The following is a 20,969-nucleotide window of genomic DNA, read 5'->3' on the forward strand; positions in this document are numbered from 1 at the left end:
TATTACATTGGAAGATATGCAGTCCACAACTGATGATTTCTTGGAGAGTCAAAATGACCATATTAATCAATAAACAAGCATTGGCTGATGGCTGGTCCTATTACACAAGTCAATATTGGCCTGTTTGTTCAACAAATGCCTTGTGTAATAGGAGCCTAATGGTGCGTTTACACGTAACGATAATTGGCCCGATCATACGATTAACGATGTCGGAGTAACGATTTTTTTTTCATAACGAGCAGCGTTTACACGGAACGATTTGCGAATTTTTTGCGAACGACGAACGATGATTTGATAACATGTTGAAAGATCAAAATGAGCGATGTATCGTTCGTCGTTTGATCGTTCGCTGCGTTTACACGTACGATTATCGTTTGAATTTGATCGTTATCGCGCAAATTCGGACGATAATAGTTACGTGTAAACGCACCATAAAGGAACTCTTTGTACAAAACAGCCAGTTGGCACACATTTTGCAATTAAAATGCATATGGAAGTTTCACAGCAGGAGGAGGAGAGAATGCTCATTACAAAGCCAAACTACCTGGCTTCTCCTGCAAAGCTCCATTGAGCAGTAGGCATTCCTACCTGTAAAGAATAAACTGTCTCAAACTACCTAACACTGATTGTTAAGTATGTATATATATATATATATATATATATATATATATATATATATATATATATAGAGGCATTTTTTTTTTACTAAATACTTATTAACTTGCCCATACCTAAATAGTAATTCTACTGCTTTGTTAACAGAAAATAATTTTGTCTTCTATATATCTATATACATGTTATATATACACTAATACATGACACACTGCAAACTGATCTTTAGCCACATTAGATACAGTCACTTTTTATACACTGCTATAAGAGATTTCAGGATTAGAGGTGAGCTAACCTGCCCATGGCTGTATCCATGTTTTCCAGGCAGTCCTCAGGCTGCCTCCATCTTCTCCAGGCAGCAGGATTCAAATGCTGATTGGTTGGGTTTCGACAGGTTCACTCATCTTTATTCAGGACTTTTTAATTGATGACCTATACATAGGTATATGTGATTGGTGTTGGTGGATGATGTCAGCACTCCACTGATCAGATATTGATGGCCTATCCTCAGTATATTTTATTGGCTCAGTGCCAGTTTACTTTACTAGGTATTGCTATTTCAGATTTACTTTAGTGCAGTACAGTTTACTGTTAACTGCAATAATTCATGTTAAGTATTTTGTATGCTGTTGGCAGTGCCTATGGCAGGGCTGCACCTTTGTAGTCTAGGCCAGCAATTGCTTCAGCTGAGGCCTAGAAGAGAAGAGAAGAGACATCCAGCATGGTGCTGTATTAATAAGCTGTACATAATAAGATCCATAAAAGGTAGAAGCAACTTGTCAACAGATTGCATGGCATTCAAACATCATTAAGGTTAGCTTCATGTTTGCATTGGTTGCAGACTCCATTTGACATTGCAAGTGGAGCAGGATTGGTTTGTTACATGCCAGATGCCAACAGATCCCAATGTACTTCATTGACTTTAACCCTTTAAGGACGGGGCCAATTTTCGTTTTTGCGTTTTCGTTTTTTCCTCCTTGTGTTTAAAAGGCCATAGCACTTGCATTTTTCCACCTAGAAACCCACATGAGCCCTTATTTTTTGCGTCACTAATTGTACTTTGCAATGACAGGCTGAATTTTTGCATAAAGTACACTGCGAAACCAGAAAAAAATTCAAAGTGTGGTGAAATTGAAAAAAAAAAAAACGCATTTCTTTTATTTGGGGAGAATGTGTTTTTATGCCATTCGCCCTGGGGTAAAACTGCATGTTCCTCAAGTCGTTATGATTAGTATGATATATAACATGTATAACTTTTCTTTTATCTGATGGCCTGTAAAAAATTCAAACCATTGTTAACAAATATATGTTCCTTAAAATCGCTCCATTCCCAGGCTTATAGTGCTTTTATCCTTTGGTCTATGGGGCTGTGTCAGGTGTCATTTTTTGTGCCATTATGTGTTTTTTCTATCGGTACCTTGATTGCACATATACAACTTTTTGATCGCTTTTTATTTAATTTTTTCTGGATTTGATGCGACCAAAAATGCGCAATTTTGCACTTTGGGATTTTTTGGCGCTTACGCCGTTTACCGTATGAGATCAGGAATGTGATTAATTAATAGTTCGGGCGATTACGCACGCGCTGATAGCCAACATGTTTATTTATTTATTTACTTTTATTTAAAACCTGGGAAAAGGGGGGTGATTCAGACTTTTATTAGCTAGTGACAGAGAAGCAGAACAGAATGATATATCACTTACATTGTTCTGTGCAGCTGATCCAGAGATATCCTCCTGATTAACATGGACAAGAAGTAGTACTCTCCATTATGTGCATGAGCCCAGAAGTCCTGGATATTCATGAGAAGCAGAAAACTCCACCCACCAGCTGTTGATTGGCAGTTATCTATACATGCGGTGTATAGGGAGTCATCTGTCAATCAGCAGCTGGACGGCAGGGGTGTAGCAAGAATCGGAGACCGGACAGATCTCGAAACGCGTTGTATCGCGGGCATAATTCTTTTAATAAGTTTAATGATATTTTATATCACCATAACTCCTTGGACCTGTTTTACCCATCTTGAAGTGGAGGAGGATACTGTTTGTCTATAAAAAAAAATAGGAATAGACTTTGATCTTACAATTCTTCATAACGTCTACATGGGGGAGCAAATGGTCATTTGTTTAACTGCTCTATTAGCGGTAATGCTTAAATTTAGGAGCACAGTCCATTTGTCTTCTAGGTCTTCTACACTTTAACTTCTCATTTTTTAGTCTGAGAAAATTTCATGAAACAGAAAAAAGAGGAATCAGTAATCTTATTGCCAGTAATAGGAGACAGACTCACAGGCAGCAGTGCGTGAGAACTTGGCTGTGGTATGGCAGAGCCTTATGCAAAGAATGATGGATATTTCAGAGCCACTGTCACTCAAAAGACTTTGACACACTTCTTTTAAAGATTTCATACATTATAATTCAACCTACCCAATAGAGATTATAGTATGCCTTTCACTTCTGTACTGTAGTTATAGCTATGTATAGAATGACTAATAAAAATGGACTAAGGAAAAAGCACCCACCACTATTACCTTATCACATTTAGGTGTCATGCACATAATGGCATGCTCTTACCGTCATTGACTGAATGGGTATAGTGGCAATCATCATGTGATCACAATGACATTAGTCATGATGTGCTTACTATAAGGACCTTGGGATACTGTAATTGTATGCTAAGCTGTGCTTAGGGGGTTAACCCCATAATGTTGCACTAAATTTTAGATTTTTCCTTCTTTTAAAGGGAACCAATCACCCAGAAAATCAATGTAAAGACAAGGATATGTGCTGATAGATCACCCAGTACACTTCCCAAATATGCCCCTGTAACCTCTGTGCCCCCCTCAATTAGACAGTAATCTTACTTTGTTCAGGTCACGCGCTGTATGTAAATTTTTGCTAACTAGTCCTGGTGGGCGTATGTAGTCCTGGTGGGCGTATGTAGTCACGGTCCGGGGGCGTATCTAGTCACGGTCCGGGGGCGTATGTAGTCACGGTCCGGGGCTGTAATCACGCCCAGAGGGGCGTGATTCGGAGGCTTGCGGTCCAGTGACGTCATCCGGCGGCTTGCGTTCCGCGTCGCGGCCGCGCTGACGTGTTCGGGAACCCGCGCATGCGCAGTACGTCACCGTCGTCTCCCGCCGTACTGCGCATGCGCGGGTTCCCGAACACGTCAGCGCGGCCGCGACGCGGAACGCAAGCCGCCGGATGACGTCACTGGACCGCAAGCCTCCGAATCACGCCCCTCTGGGCGTGATTACAGCCCCGGACCGTGACTACATACGCCCCCGGACCGTGACTACATACGCCCACCAGGACTACATACGCCCACCAGGACTAGTTAGCAAAAATTTACATACAGCGCGTGACCTGAACAAAGTAAGATTACTGTCTAATTGAGGGGGGCACAGAGGTTACAGGGGCATATTTGGGAAGTGTGCTGGGTGATCTATCAGCACATATCCTTGTCTTTACATTGATTTTCTGGGTGATTGGTTCCCTTTAAGAGCCATTACTCTTACTGTTGACCACAGATCATGTGGGGGCTTGAATTTATGCATGCCAAATTGTACTTTTGAATGGCATCTTTTATTGTACAGTATAATGTATTGTGGAATGTTTGGGTAATGAAGACACTTGCAGCAATAAGCTGACGGCTGACGTGGTATGGCATCACTGTAAGATCAGGAGAGGGGGCTAGGTAGAAAAAAGGTGGACGTGCTATTTCACTGACACAGGGCACATGTGACAAGATTACTTTCATCTTGCTACTTGCATAGCAAGTCAGCTGCAGAGACACAGTAAGTGACCGTGTCTTTCCCACCTCGGGATACGCCAGTCCAACACTGGGCCAAAAATTCTATATGTGGCACACAGCCACTAATGCAACAGCTTTATTTAGAGGTGGGCACCTCTTGAAAAATGTGTTATACTGTAGTCCAACATACTTTTCCTTAAAGCGACTCTGTACCCACAATCTGACCCCCCCCCCCCAAACTGCACTTACTCCAAGATCTGTCCTGGGGTCTGTTCGGCAGGTGATGCAGTTATTGTCCTAAAAAATAACTTTTAAACTTGCAGCCCTGTGCCAAACGGCCGTGGCCTAGAGTATCTGTGCCCTAAACTTGCACCACCCCTCCGTCCCTTCGTCCCTTCTCCCCACCCTCTTCATCACTAGGAATGCCACTGGCAGGATATTTCCTATTCCTCTGCAATGAACACTGCACAGGTGCCTTAACGATCCAGCCCATGTGCCGTGTTCTCACAGGTGATGAATAGGAGAATACCTGTTTGAAGCATTCCTAATGAGGAAGAGGGTGGGGAGGAGGGACAGAGAGGTTGTGCCAGCATAATGGATACACAATCTAGGCCACTGCCGTTTGGCACAGGGCTGCAAGTTTAAAAGTAGTTTTTTAGGACAGTAACTGCATCACCTGCTGAACGGACCCCAGGACAGATCCTGGATTAAAAGCAGCTATCTGAAGGTACAAGCGGTTTGGGGGGTCAGATTGTGGACACAGAGTAGCTTCAATATACAGATCAGTTACTAGGCCTCCCTGACATCTATCATCTGGGGCTGATATATATATTTTTGACCACATTCGGCTTAGACTGTCCTACAGTTCTCGACATGAACGTTGGTGGCAGCAGAAGAATAAGAGCTGGTTATATAAACAAAAATAGGAGACAGTTATTTGAATATAGTTATATTACAAAGTAATATAACTTTAATAAAGCAATGTATTACTACCCCTTTAAACGCCATGGTATATGTCAGGATACTGACACAGTGCAGATAATACTGTAGATATATAGGGCCTTACCTCGACGGAGACTGTAATCTGGGATTTTTTTATATTTATAGAATTTATAAAAAAAAAAATTGGAAATCTCTTTTTAAGGCTTAGATTACTAGAAAACAAAAGCCTCCATGTCTAGGTGTAGCCATACATACATACAGCAAATACATTTATTGTAGCCTGATTAAAATCCCCATGCAGCTTGTAGATTTCTTTCTTCATTGCACAAATGCTATTCTAGCGCTAATAAAGCTACTTTGCATAAGGACAATTCTCTAACTGTACATTAATGTAATTTTTACCATCTGACAGCGGATGCATATCTATAAAAATAAAGGATGCATATTTATAACAATAAATGGCAGTTTATTCATTCAGAAATGCTTTCTACCCACCTTACAACCATCTATTTCTTGATAAAATCAGAGAAAAGGAATTCAAAGAAAGCAGAAAAATTAGCAATTTTTTTTTAGAAATGCTGCAAATGGTTTTGTGTGCCATCTAGTGGAAATTGTTAAGTATTGCAGTTATATGATGTATGTTTTTACAGTGGGTGTGTTAAGGTTAAGATACACAGTGGGGGGGATTTTTATTGGGCTTTGTGCCTATTTTTAGGTAAATAATTTGATTTTTCACCCATTTTTGCTTCAAGTTCTATTTATGCACCAGTATTGGTGAATATTTATTAGATGCAATTTAAAAAAAAAATTGCCCAAAAATTCACGTTATCTGTGATTTGCACCCAATTTATCATTTGCAACTTTCTAAAAGGTTCTGCATATTTTACACTACAGCTCTGCCTTTTTGGATTTGCTGCTGTATATAGGCATAATCCTACCAAGAGAGCATTTGGAGATCATAAGACAGTGTAAGGCTATGTTCCCTCTTTGTAATAATATCGGCTGATCCTAAGTGGGAACATAACCCGACTGTATAAACTACAAGCCACTAAGGTTTTCTTATTTGCAAAGAAAAATGTTGTGGCCAGATGTTTGCTGAAAGCAAAGAGACGAAAATGTTAAATGTACAACAAAAAAGCTTCTTTTGTTTGTTGCATTTTTCTTTACTTTTGGTACTTTTTCTATAACTTATTTTTTGGCTTTTATCTGACATTTTCCAATAGACCTGATAATAAGACATGAAGATGCTATAAAAAAAATATAAAAATTGCTTGAATGAATTAGCCACCAAAAGAATTTAAAAATGCATTAAAATTGTGTAGTTTTTTTAAACCACACACAAAAACTATGCATAAAAAAGGTTTAAAAATAGTTTTTTTACAGTTCAAATATATGCAGGCAGTGTGTAAATAAAGACTGGTGTATGGACAATGGAGCACCTGCCCCAGATAGATAGGGTATCATTTAGAACATTATCTTTTTTTACTCTTTATTGAACTCTTGGACAACCCCTTTAAGGAAAGTTCACATGCTGCTTTTTGTGGCATACACAAAAAAGAAAGGGCACGGAGCGGGCGCAGTATAGCGGACTGGGAGGCATAGAGGATGAGGGAGTAGATTGAGGGGGGAGAGGAGCAGGCAGATAGGAAAGGGTTAAAGAGGGGTGGCGAGTGGTTTGAAAAGGGGACAGGGGATTGGAGCAGGTCACTCACCGAGGGAGGAGCCGGAGTCCATAAAGCACGGAGGACCACGTGGATCGTCACTTGCCCTCCGGACCAGCTTCAGTGAAGAGACCCCCGACCTGGATGATGGGTGAAGCGGAGCTGCTGCGGTCCCTACGGCTTGTGGTGGCGGAGCGCGGGGCGGCATGGCTGCAGGAGCAGGTGAGGCTGGCCGTGGAGCCCCCGCTCTCCCCACCGCTGATGGCCTCCACTCCTGCCCCGTCGGAGCCCCCTGCATCCCGGCCGCGGCGGCCGCGCAGGAGCCGGCCGTGGGTTAGGCTCAACCCCTCTCCTGGCCCAAAAAGAAGTAGGTGAGTCAGGAGCCCCTCCCGGGACCCTCCGGGCAGCGTCCACGGGCGGGCTCAGGCCTCCGGCGGTGCGCGGTCCGGGAGGAATCCGGAGGCTCGCGGAGGCCAGGTTTCGGGGGCTGGCTCCTCCTCTTCCTTAGTGGAGGCCCCTCCCGATCGTCCCGTCGTGCTGGGAGCCCCCGCAGGGACCCTCTGGACGCGGCAGGGCTAGGCCGTAGCAGGAGGAATCCCTCGGCGCGCAGGTACGGGGGTGAGGGGGCGGAGCTATCCCTGCAGGCCTCGTCTTCTGCTCTCCCCTCACCTCCGGCTGCTTCCGGGACCAGTGCAGCTGCATCGCCTGTCAGCTCCAGCGGCGGTGCAGCCCGGCATGTGGGGGCACACTAGTGCGCCATATCCGGTGGGTGCCTGGGTGGGTGCAGGGGGGGCTGAGGGATTGCAGGTTTCTCCCAGGGTTTCTGCATCGGTGGCGACAGTGGGGGAGGGGGGAGCTGGCCCTGCTGTTGGCTCGCCGGCCGCCGGCGTGGCTATGGGGACGCCTGACCCCCCCGCTGGATTCTGTTCGTTTGGACGATGCAGCGCGGGGGGGAGGTGTATATTTGTTTCGACGGGCCCTTAGGGGCTCATCTGAAACAGGAAGTAAGGGAAAAAATCTGGAAGGACGAGTACGTTGAGATTTTTTCATTACTTCCATTGGAGAAATTTAACTTGGACAGGGTAAAGATTACGGAAACCAAGAAGGAGGAGGAGGAGAGGCGGCGATATCGCCTCATTCCTCGCACCTTCGCTAATTGGTTGCAGGCTTTTGCAATCTTAGCCAGCGTGATAGGAGAGAGGGCCCCGCAGCATTGCTCTGGCCTTTTCTGCTATTTAGACTCGATTGGGGAAGCGTATAGGGTGTATGGAGGGACTGCCTGGCTCCGGTATGATGAGCAGTTCCGTCAGCGGAAGGCGGTCCGCCCCTCCATTCGGTGGGACCATAAGGACATCAGTCTCTGGATGCGCCTTATGGTTGCTGCACGGGCGCCTCAGCAGCCGTTTCGTGGGGGGGCCGGGGGTCCCGGTGAGTCGCAGGGATCCTCGGCCTCTCGGCGGCCCGGGTGCTGTTGGCAGTTCAACGAAGGGTAGTGCCGATATCCGGGTACCTGCTGCTTTAAACACGAATGTTCACACTGTGGGTGTAGTCACAGCGCCACAAAATGTTTTGAGAAATCCAGGGGCGGTCAGCCCGATACTGTTAACAAGAGGGGCGACGCCGGTGAGGGTCGACGAGATGGTTCCATACCTAAATAGGTATCCCGATATGGAGACGGCTCGTTTTTTAGCAGAAGGTTTTCGGTGCGGTTTTCGTATTCCGTTTGTGGAGGGGGCGCCGGTTTTTCGTCTGCGGAATTTAAAATTGGCTAGGTTGCATCCAGCGGTTGTGGTGGAAAAGTTGCAGAAGGAGGTGGCGCTGGGATGCATGGCTGGGCCGTTTCCGTCGCCTCCCTGGCCTCACCTGAGGGTGTCACCTTTGGGTGTGGTTCCTAAAAAGGAAACCAACAAGTTCAGGCTTATTCACCATTTATCGTATCCCGACGGTTTTTCGGTGAACGTCGGCATTGCGGACGAGTTGTGTTCTGTGTCATATGTGTCGGTGGATAAGGCGGTGGCTTGGGTGAGGCGGCTAAGGGCGGGGGCCCTTATGGCCAAAACTGATATTGAGGCCGCGTTCAGGTTGTTGCCGGTTCATCTGGATTGTTTTCATCTCTTGGGATGCATGTGAGACGGTTGTTTTTATGTGGACCGCTGTCTCCCAATGGGTTGTTCTATTTCTTGCGCCTATTTTGAGCATTTTAGTTCGTTTGTTGAGTGGGTTGTGCGGGAGGAGGCTAGGGCCCAATCCATATTGCATTATTTGGATGATTTTTTATGCATCGGCCCTCCAGGTTCTTCTAGCTGTGCGGTTATGTTGAGTACTTTGGAGCTAGTGGCGAAGCGTTTTGGCATCCCGCTTGCCCCCGAAAAAACTGAGGGGCCGACTACCACTATTCGTTTTCTGGGGATCGAAATAGATTCCGTGGCCATGGAGTGTAGGTTGCCATCGGATAAGTTGCTTGACCTTCGGAGTTCGGTGGCGGAATTGGCGGCGGCGAAGAAAGTTCACTTGCGCCAGTTGCAGTCCGTGCTCGGCAAATTGAACTTTGCATGCCGAATTATTCCGATGGGTCGTATTTTTTTGCAGACGCTTGGCCATGGCTACAGCCGGGGTTCGGAGCCCATTGCATTTTGTTCGTTTGTCGGGTGACCTCAGGGAGGATTTGCGGGTGTGGCTGGAATTCTTGGCATTGTATAATGGGCGGTCGGTTTGGCAGGGAGAGTGGATGGATAATGGGGCGCTGGACTTGTATACTGATGCATTGGGCAGTGTGGGGTTCGGTGTGTATTTTCGGGGTCGGTGGATGGCGAGTGAGTGGCCGGTTTCTTGGCATGAAGCCGGTTTTTTGAAGAATTTGGCTTTGTTGGAGCTGTTCCCCATTGTGGCAGCATTGGAAGTGTGGGGAGAGCAGTTGGCGAATCAGAGGATACGTCTGCACTGTGACAATATGGCGGTAGTGAGTGCCATTAATTCCTTGTCTGCTTCCTCACCTCCAGTGGTGAGGTTATTGCGCCATCTGGTTTTGACCTGTCTGTCTATGAATGCATGGGTGGTGGCGGTGCATGTGCCGGGGGTTTGTAATTCGATAGCTGACGCTCTCTCTCGGTTTTAGTGGGACAGGTTCCAGCGGTTGGCGCCGGATGCGGAGCAACACGGGACACCTTGTCCTCACGGTCTCTGGGAGCTGGCGTTAGGACGGCGTTAGAGCTGGTGAAGAGGTCGGTGAGCGGGAGTACCTGGTCGGCTTATAGTGCTGTATGGAGGGACTGGTTGGGTCTGTGTGAGGAGGTGAGTTGTGACCCGTTTGGGAATGATGTCTTAATGGCCTTGTTGTTTTGGCTTGGGGACTCCTTTGCGAGGGGAGTCTCCAAATCAAAAATGCAGCGGAGGCTCACAGGGTTGGCTTTTTGGTTTAAGATTTTTCAGATGAGTGATTTGACGAAGCATTTTTTAGTGTGTCAGGCCCTAAAGGGGTACAGGTCCTCGAGGTTGAGGGCGGATGGTCGGAGGCCTGTGTCTTTTTTCCTTGTTGGTCGGAATGATTATGAACTGCGGCTGTTTTGTGCGGCCTATTTCTTGGGTTTCTTTGGGGCTTTTCGCGTGGGCGAGTTGGTGAGTGGTTCGTGCAAGGCTGGGGGCGGTTTGCAGTTCGGGGATGTGTGTTTGGGGGAGGAGCGAGTGGTGTGTGTGTTGAGGCGCTCGAAGACTGTCCGCGAGGGAGCTGGGGTGCGAATTACATTGCATAGTGTGGTGGGGTGTGTGGCGTGCCCAGTGGTATGTGTGCGGAGGTTTTTGGAGGTGCGGCCAGGGGGTGCCGGTTCGCTACTGGTACATGCGAACGGGGGGTCTCTCTCCCGATTCCAGTTTGTGGCGGTTTTTAAGAGGGTTTTAGAGAGCTTGCGTCTTCCGTTTGACAAATTCAATTCTCACTCTTTTCGGATTGGGGCAGCCACTGAGGCGGCACGGTGGAATCTTCCGGAGGCTGTTATTAAGCGCATCGGGCGGTGGGAGTCTCAGAGATACCGTTTGTATGTGAGGCCGCATCTGGTGTGTGCTTGAGTGGGTTGTGTTGGCCTGTCCCTTCCTTTTTTTTCCTGACTTTTTGTTGTGGTGGTTTGTTTGATATTACATGTTGCTCTTTCTTGTTTTTTATTGTTTGTTTGTTTTCTAGCCACAGAGGTGTGCCTAGTGTGGATTGTGGGACATTCCTTTGTTCGCAGGGGTGCCCAGAGAGCGGAAGTCCGAGTGGATGGGCGGCAGTTGGGTTTTCAGAGGAGTGAGGCTCTGATTCGGTGGATTGGGGTTGGGGGTATGTTGTGGAGCGGGTTACTGCCCGAGCTGCATTTCCACTCTCGCCTGGATCGGGCTCCTGACGTGTTAGTGGTCCACGTGGGTGGAAATGATCTGGGGGTTAGAACCTCCAGGGAGCTTATTCGGGACATCAAGTTTGATGTCCTGAGGCTGTGGTCTCTATTTCCGGGCATTGTCTTAGTGTGGTCGGAAATAGTGGCTTGTCTGCATTGGCAACAGGCACGTTCAGTTGACCGTTTAAATAAGGCTAGGCGGAAAGTCAACCGTGCGGTTTCTCGTTTTGTCACCAGGAATGGGGGGATCGCTGTTCGCCACAGGGATCTGGAGATCCCCGACAAGGGGCATATGTCGGGTGATGGGGTGCACCTGAATGGGGTGGGCACTGACCTTTGGTGCCTTGGTCTCCAGGAGGGGATTGAAAAGGCGATCAGGGTGTGGCGTGGCTCGCATGCTTAAGGGGGTCAAGCATGCTCTCTGTGGCATAGGGAGGTCTTACAGGGCACCTCAAATTGGCCTGGATACATGGGGACCCATCATAGGGATGGCTTCCCCTTCTTTATAAAGTTATATGGTAATAGAGAGTTTGGTTAAGTTATGTGTTGTTCCCCGGGATAGGGCCCTGGGAACGGTGTGGTGTTTAGGCAGTACCGTCTGACATATTGTCAGCTCCTGAGTCGGCGCGGTGCGGCTAAGGAAAAAATTGGTGCGGTGTTGGTACTGCCCTGTATGGTACCCTGTCAGACCTCCCTGGTTTTACAAAATACATAGTATTATTCTGGATAATATTCTTGATTATTTGATATTGGTTGACATGTTATTTATTGTTATGTTCTGAGCACTTTAATAAAAAGGCTGTTGTGGCCGTTCTATCCAACGCTAAAACGGAATCGACTGAAGTTTGTGTGGTAAAGGTAAAGTGAAAGGGGGTGGGCGTTGGAGGGACGGTGGTGTACGTTGGGAGGAGTCAGCCAGAAGGAACTCGGCTATACCCAGAGTCAAGTTACTTATGAAACTTAGCATTACCATCAATTGTACTGTGATAGTATAAGGAGAGATGTAGAATTGATTGTAAGACACTCTGTATCTTCATATATACAGACAAGTCAGGAGTATTTTTATATTCCTTAAGGCCCTGTCTTTTATTGTCCAAACACTTCTTGTGTTACTAATGGCATATCCCTAATATTATATAATACAATTATTGCACTAACCCCTTATAATGTCCAATGTAAATATTACATTGGTTGGTATGGTAATAAAAGCATAGAGCCCGATTCTGCTGCTGCTATCATCTCCTAGGTTGAACCGACAGGATTAATATCCAGTTTGTACAGTACATACACTTGGATGAATTGTTGGATTAAATCCTAACCCGCCTGTCCATCTGGATTTGCACCTCAGAATGATTATAAACTTAATATAGTCTGCTTGTGTGGTCGAAGGGGGACCACAGCCACATCTGGCCTGGGGATGTTGGTGGTCTTCTTCTGATTATATATTTTACCTGCCAACTAATCATCATTGGGATTTTAGTGTTGTTTTAACCCCATACTGTATATACTGCTGTATAAAAGAATAGTGCATGAATCAGGCTATCCAGACTCCTCTCTCCTAGCAGCCAGGCATACACACCTTGAATCAGTAGCTAACCTGATGTATATAGAGGCATACAGAGGTGACTGTTTTCACTGTTATTTAAGTATTGTATTGTATTGTCAGGCAGAGATTAACCACTAATGCTCATCTTGCTGTCTTTATCATTTCATCAACTCTTCTTTGTTACTGGAGGTCTCATAATCCAGTCAGAAGAAGAAACCCATAACTTCCAGTCATTATCTCTCCCTACAATGAGCAGAGCAGCCAGGTTTGTGTCTGCCACAGCTGTGTTTGTTCTGGCCCAGCTTCCTTTTCTATGAAGCTTAAGACCAAAGAAGCAGAAGAGCCCTGCAAAACAAAGTACTCCCTGCCACTACTAAAAAAGCGGGTGTTTAGCCTTTAAACAGAAGACTGACTCAGGGATACCTCAGCTTCACACTAGGCTCTAAACAGGGGCGTAACTACCATTGTAGTGGCTGCCATAGGGCCCGCTGCTTCAGGGGGCCCCGTTGTCCCTACAGCAATACACTGGGCCCCCTGAGCTGTCATCATTTGCAGCACCAGGTGTCCAAGCGAGCATACCTGGTTCTCCAAATATCCCTTTAACTGCAAGCAATCCTGACAACCAATTGCAGTTATGACTAGAATTGAAGACTTAGTGGTCAGTTGGGAAGGGGGGGGCATCAAAAGTTTGCTATGGGGCCCAGCCATTTCTAGTTGCGCCTCTGGCTCCAAAGATTATTATTTTCCAAAGTATTGAATTAAAATACTGTATTCACTTTGGAGAGAACATGTAGTTAAAGTGAACAGGCTGGAAATGCAGGCCTATCATGTTATAGAGCAGGAGGAGAGAAACAGATTTATATATACACCTCTGAGGGAAAAGATTTAGGGGGAGATTTATTAAACATGGTGAAAAGTAGAATTGTCTTAGTTGCCCCTAGCAACCAATCAGATTCCACCTTTCAAAGAGTCTGTGAGAAATGAAATGTGGAATCTGATTGGTTTCCGGGGGCAGCTGAGACAATTCTACTTTTCACCAGTTTGATAAATCTCCCACTTAGTATTTTATTTATCTAAATTTTAGCCAGTTTGGGGATTATTAGTCCAGTAGGTGGCCCTAATCACTTATTGACAGCCTTTCCTGTATGATTGGAACAACCCACTGGACTCCTGAACTAACTGGATGACAGAATTCCATATCTAGCAATTGATTGTCGTGGTACATGTACTTTTAGGATCCATTCAAACATAGAATCTGCAGCAGATTTGATACTGCATAGCTCAATGTAACGTAATGACTGAACACAGAAGCTTTAGATCTGCACCATGAAGTCTTTTGCAGATCCGGTATGTGTGAATGGACCCTTAAAAGGGTTCTCCAGAGAAAACAAATCTTTTAAAATCAATTTGTGTCAGAAAGTTATACATATTTGTAACTTACGTCTATTAAAAAAATCTCAGGCCATGGACAGAGGTGGCAGCAGAGAGCACCATGTCAGATTTTCAGGGGAGACTCTTGATTGAGTACTTCATTGGAATTATTTCACTGATCTCCTCGAGTTCAGTGATAACTGTGTTTGGTTGGTTTACCATGCCAGATTGGAAAGAAAACTCTACTTCCTGCACGGCATACAGCAGCTGATACGAACTGAAAGGCTTTACATTTTAATAAAAGTAATTTACAAATCTTTAAATCTGTTGATACAAAACCAGTTGATATTTGTGCCTTGGATATATAGATGACATATAGTATCTCCATATCAGGTCATTTGTTATGGGAAAAATGTAATTGATTTGCTCTGCCATGTTTATGATATGCTTGTCTATGTGTTGGCATCCAGTGATTATAATATAAATGAAGCATCTCCATGATAGCATGTCATGATATTGAGTTGAATGGATTTAATGAGAAATTACAATCCTTAACACATCTGGACACATCTGTGTATATAAAAAAAACCTTATCGAGATCAACTTTTTATAACTATATACCCCAGTTAAAAAAGTTAATTCACCAGATGGTGGGGAAAAAATCATACAGATCTGTGCATCAATATTCTACATTAATACCAGTAACCCTGTTATTGTGTTTCTCATGGAAAATGTTTAATCCTCTCCAAAACTTAAAGGGGAACTCCAGGTCAAGGTTAAAAAAATGAAACTTCTGCAGAAGCATAAAGCATTACTTACCTATCTATCCCAGTTTTGAAACTACTAAAAATCCATTTGTTTGGGAGTGTGTGTGTGTGTGTGTGTGTGTGTGTGTGGGTGGGGGGGGGTTGTTCTGTGTTGTGTTTCTGCACTTCCTGGTTGAGCAGTTGTACACGGTACTACAGGTTCCGGAATGCATTGCTTTCCCTCAGCTGTTGATCAGAGTCCCCCCTCCCTGGCCGTTCTCTGCCCATATCTATTGCAGAACATCTAGGCTGTGTTCACACATTGCAGTTTCATTGTGTTACTGAATTATTTGCAATACTTTATCATTTCATTGTGGTCCCCCCACACAGCACGCTGTACTCTCTACCTGTAACACCATAGAGCACGCTGTATTCTCTACCTGTAACACCACACAGCACGCTGTATTCTCTACCTGTAACACCACACAGCACACTGTATTCTCTATCTGTAACACCACACAGCACGCTGTACTCTCTACCTGTAACACCACAGAGCATGCAGTATTCTTTACCTGTAACACCACACAGCATGCTGTATTCTCTCCCTGTAACACCACACAACACTTTATTCTCTCCCTGTAACACCACACAGCACACTGTATTCTCTACCTGTAACACCACACAGCACGCTGTACTCTCTACCTGTAACACCACAGAGCATGCAGTATTCTTTACCTGTAACACCACACAGCATGCTGTATTCTCTCCCTGTAACACCACACAACACTTTATTCTCTCCCTGTAACACCACACAGCACGCTGTTTTCTCTACCTGTAACACCACACAGCACACTGTATTCTCAACCTGTAACACCACACAACACTGTATTCTCTCCGTGTAACACCACACAGCATGCTGTATTCTCTACCTGTAACACCACACAACACTGTATTCTCTACCTGTAACACCACACAGCACGCTTTATTCTCTACCTGTAACACCACACAGCATGCTGTATTCTCTACCTGTAACACCACAGAGCACACTGTATTCTCTACCTGTAACACCACACAGCACACTGTATTCTCTCCCTGTAACACCACACAGCACGCTGTATTCTCTACCTGTAACACCACACAGCACGCTGTACTCTCTACCTGTAGCACCACAGAGCATGCAGTATTCTTTACCTGTAACACCACACAGCATGCTGTATTCTCTCCCTGTAACACCACACAACACTGTATTCTTTCCCTGTAACACCACACAGCACGCTGTATTCTCTACCTGTAACACCACACAGCACACTGTATTCTCTACCTGTAACACCACACAGCTAGCTGTATTCTCTACCTGTAACACCACACAGCATGCTGTATTCTCTACCTGTAACACCGCACAGTTGCTGTATTCTCTACCTGTAACACCACACAGTACACTGTATTCTCTACCTGTAACACCACACAGTACACTGTATTCTCAACCTGTAACACCACACAGCACGCTGTACTCTCTACCTGTAAAACCACAGAGCACGCAGTATTCTTTACCTGTAACACCACACAGCATGCTGTATTCTCTCCCTGTAACACCACACAACACTGTATTCTCTACCTGTAACACCACAAAGCACACTGTATTCTCTACCTGTAACACCACACAGCACACTGTATTCTCTACCTGTAACACCACACAGCACACTGTATTCTCTACCTGTAACACCACACAGCACTGTATTCTCTACCTGTAACACCACACAGCACGCTGTATTCTCTACCTGTAACACCACACAGCACCCTGTATTCTCTACCTGTAACACCACACAGCACGCTGTATTCTCTCCCTGTAACACCACACAGCACGCTGTATTCTCTACCTGTAACACCACACAACACTGTATTCTCTACCTGTAACACCGCACAGTTGCTGTATTCTCTACCTGTAACACCACACAGCACACTGTATTCTCTACCTGTAACACCACATGGCACACTGTATTCTCTACCTGTAACACCACACAGCACACTGTATTCTCTACCTGTAACACCACACAGCACACTGTATTCTCTACCTGTAACACCACACAGCACGTTGTACTCTCTACCTGAAACACCACAGAGCACGCTGTATTCTTTACTTGTAACACCACACAGCATGCTGTATTCTCTACCTATAACACCACACAGCATGCTGTATTCTCTACCTGTAACACCGCACAGTTGCTGTATTCTCTACCTGTAACACCACACAGCACACTGTATTCTCTACCTGTAACACCACACAGCACACTGTATTCTCTACCTGTAACACCACACAGCACGCTGTACTCTCTACCTGTAACACCACAGAGCACGCTGTATTCTTTACCTGTAACGCCACACCATGCTGTATTCTCTACCTGTAACACCACACAGCATGCTGTATTCTCTCCCTGTAACACCACACAACACTGTATTCTCTACCTGTAACACCACACAGCACGCTGTATTCTCTACCTGTAACACCACACAACACTGTATTCTCTACCTGTAACACCACACAGCACGCTTTATTCTCTACCTGTAACACCACACAGCACACTGTATTCTCTACCTGTAACACCACACAGCACGCTGTATTCTCTACCTGTAACACCACACAGCGCGCTGTATTCTCTACCTGTAACACCGCACAGTTGCTGTATTCTCTACCTGTAACACCACACAGCACACTGTATTCTCTACCTGTAACACCGCACAGTTGCTGTATTCTCTACCTGTAACACCACACAGTACACTGTATTCTCTACCTGTAACACCACACAGTACACTGTATTCTCAACCTGTAACACCACACAGCACGCTGTACTCTCTACCTGTAAAACCACAGAGCACGCAGTATTCTTTACCTGTAACACCACACAGCATGCTGTATTCTCTCCCTGTAACACCACACAACACTGTATTCTCTACCTGTAACACCACAAAGCACACTGTATTCTCTACCTGTAACACCACACAGCACACTGTATTCTCTACCTGTAACACCACACAGCACACTGTATTCTCTACCTGTAACACCACACAGCACTGTATTCTCTACCTGTAACACCACACAGCACGCTGTATTCTCTACCTGTAACACCACACAGCACCCTGTATTCTCTACCTGTAACACCACACAGCACGCTGTATTCTCTCCCTGTAACACCACACAGCACGCTGTATTCTCTACCTGTAACACCACACAACACTGTATTCTCTACCTGTAACACCGCACAGTTGCTGTATTCTCTACCTGTAACACCACACAGCACACTGTATTCTCTACCTGTAACACCACATGGCACACTGTATTCTCTACCTGTAACACCACACAGCACACTGTATTCTCTACCTGTAACACCACACAGCACACTGTATTCTCTACCTGTAACACCACACAGCACGTTGTACTCTCTACCTGAAACACCACAGAGCACGCTGTATTCTTTACCTGTAACACCACACAGCATGCTGTATTCTCTACCTATAACACCACACAGCATGCTGTATTCTCTACCTGTAACACCGCACAGTTGCTGTATTCTCTACCTGTAACACCACACAGCACACTGTATTCTCTACCTGTAACACCACACAGCACACTGTATTCTCTACCTGTAACACCACACAGCACGCTGTACTCTCTACCTGTAACACCACAGAGCACGCTGTATTCTTTACCTGTAACGCCACACCATGCTGTATTCTCTACCTGTAACACCACACAGCATGCTGTATTCTCTCCCTGTAACACCACACAACACTGTATTCTCTACCTGTAACACCACACAGCACGCTGTATTCTCTACCTGTAACACCACACAACACTGTATTCTCTACCTGTAACACCACACAGCACGCTTTATTCTCTACCTGTAACACCACACAGCACACTGTATTCTCTACCTGTAACACCACACAGCACGCTGTATTCTCTACCTGTAACACCACACAGCGCGCTGTATTCTCTACCTGTAACACCGCACAGTTGCTGTATTCTCTACCTGTAACACCACACAGCACACTGTATTCTCTACCTGTAACACCACACAGCACACTGTATTCTGTACCTGTAACACCACACAGCACACTGTATTCTCTACCTGTAACACCGCACAGTTGCTGTATTCTCTACCTGTAACACCACACAGCACACTGTATTCTCTACCTGTAACACCACACAGCACACTGTATTTTCAACCTGTAACGCTGATATTGGAATAAAGTAAAAAGAACTTTTGGAATTTTTTTTTCTTTTTATTTCCACGCACATATAATGATCAAGCATCTTTTATCTTTGAAGTTGAGCCCCACAATAATGGTGTGTTTACACAGACAGGTTTATCTGACAGATTTTTTAAGCCAAAGCCAGGAACAGACTATTTACACGGAACAGGTCATAAAGGATAGACTGAGATTTCTCCTCTTTTCATATCCATTCCTGGCTTTGGCATCCAAAATCTGTCAGATAAATCTCTCTGTGTAAACGCACCGTAAGGCTCTGATCCTCTCTGCCGTTTAGCATCATTTACTTGTGTTACTGCATCATTTTTGTGAATACGCTGCAGTACTGCAATGACACTCCAACATGTGTGAACACAGTACTAATTTCACTGCACACTTCTGCACAATCAGAGAAATCAGTGCAACACCTGCTTCTGGCCGGTCAGAGATGGTGAATCACTCAGGGGATTGGGGGATCCAGCCCCGCCTCCTGTGAGATCACTCCCTGCCTCCCTGTCTGCATCATCAGCCTAATCTCAGCAAACACACGCAATGTGAGACAGAGGCATGGAAGATTTGTCTCCTAAGGTTGGAGAGCAGTGGGAGCAGTAGACAAAGTGGATTGGCACAGAGGCCATTTTTGTTCACTTCCTGGATTTCTATCAGCTACCAGTGTGGCAGAACCGTACAGATATGGTAAAACATTGTATAGACACATTTATGTAACTTTTAATATAATTTTAATAGAAAACAAGTTTTCCTTATCCGGAGTTCCCCTTTAACTTTTCAGTAAAAGCATATGCTAAAACTTTATAGTTAAGGCCCCCTTCACACGTCCGGAAAATCTGTCCGGATTTCCGGACTCATAGGCTAACTTTAGACACGGACACCCTTCCGGATTTTTCCAGAAGGGTGTCCGTTCCGGAAAATAGGACCGGATTTTTTAGATCCTGTCCTATTTTCGTCCGGAAATCCGGCACTAACGCCCCCATAGAAGTCTATGGGAGCGCCGGAATCACGGGCATTTTCCTGATGTATATCAGGAAAGTGCCCATGATTCCGGAATGGTAGAGAGCCAGGACCTCACCACGGGGCCGACCACCCCCACCGCACACTGTGCCCGGTACGACAGGGCTGGCCGGCCAGAGTGCGGTGCGGTGCAGCCCGCCCACCCGCTCCGCTCGCCCGCTCGCGCCGCTCGCCCGCCCGCTCCGCTCGCCCGACAGCTCCGCTCGCCCGACCGCTCCGCTCGCCCGACCGCCCCTCTGGTACTACAGGGCTGGCCGGCCAGAGTGCGGTGCAGCCTGCCCGCCCGCTCGCTCCGCTCCGCTCCATCATGCTCTGCTGGCAGGCCATGATGGGAGTTGTAGTTCTGCAGCCTGTGGCCACCCAGGTACACTAGGGGCTGTGTGGGTACCTGTGATTTATGTTGGCATACTAGACCATCTCATCAGGAAATCCTGAAGGTTTTTCCTGATGGTTTCCTGATGGTAAAAACGGATTACTGTCTGGAAATCCTGATACTTTCCAGATGACATTTGAGGTCTCCTGATCAGGATTTCCTGACAGTAAAAACTGACACGGACGTGTGAATGGGGCCTAACTCAGTATTTTCTTTCCTACAAACCTTTCACATGTTGTCCAGACTTGTCAAAAAGTTTGTAGTGCACCAAGATCTGTCCTGAGGCCCGCTGTGATCTGGAGTTATAGCCAGGAAAA

General features: G+C 45.8%; 1 protein-coding gene across 1 annotated transcript in view; it reads left to right on the forward strand.

Moving 5' to 3' along the window:
* Positions 1-20,969, forward strand: part of MED12L (mediator complex subunit 12L) — a 393,418-nt gene that overhangs the window by 78,117 nt on the left and 294,332 nt on the right. The gene's annotated exons all lie outside the window — the stretch shown is intronic.

Source organism: Dendropsophus ebraccatus, chromosome 6, assembly GCF_027789765.1.
Source record: "Dendropsophus ebraccatus isolate aDenEbr1 chromosome 6, aDenEbr1.pat, whole genome shotgun sequence".
In the NCBI taxonomy this organism is placed as follows: domain Eukaryota; kingdom Metazoa; phylum Chordata; class Amphibia; order Anura; family Hylidae; genus Dendropsophus; species Dendropsophus ebraccatus.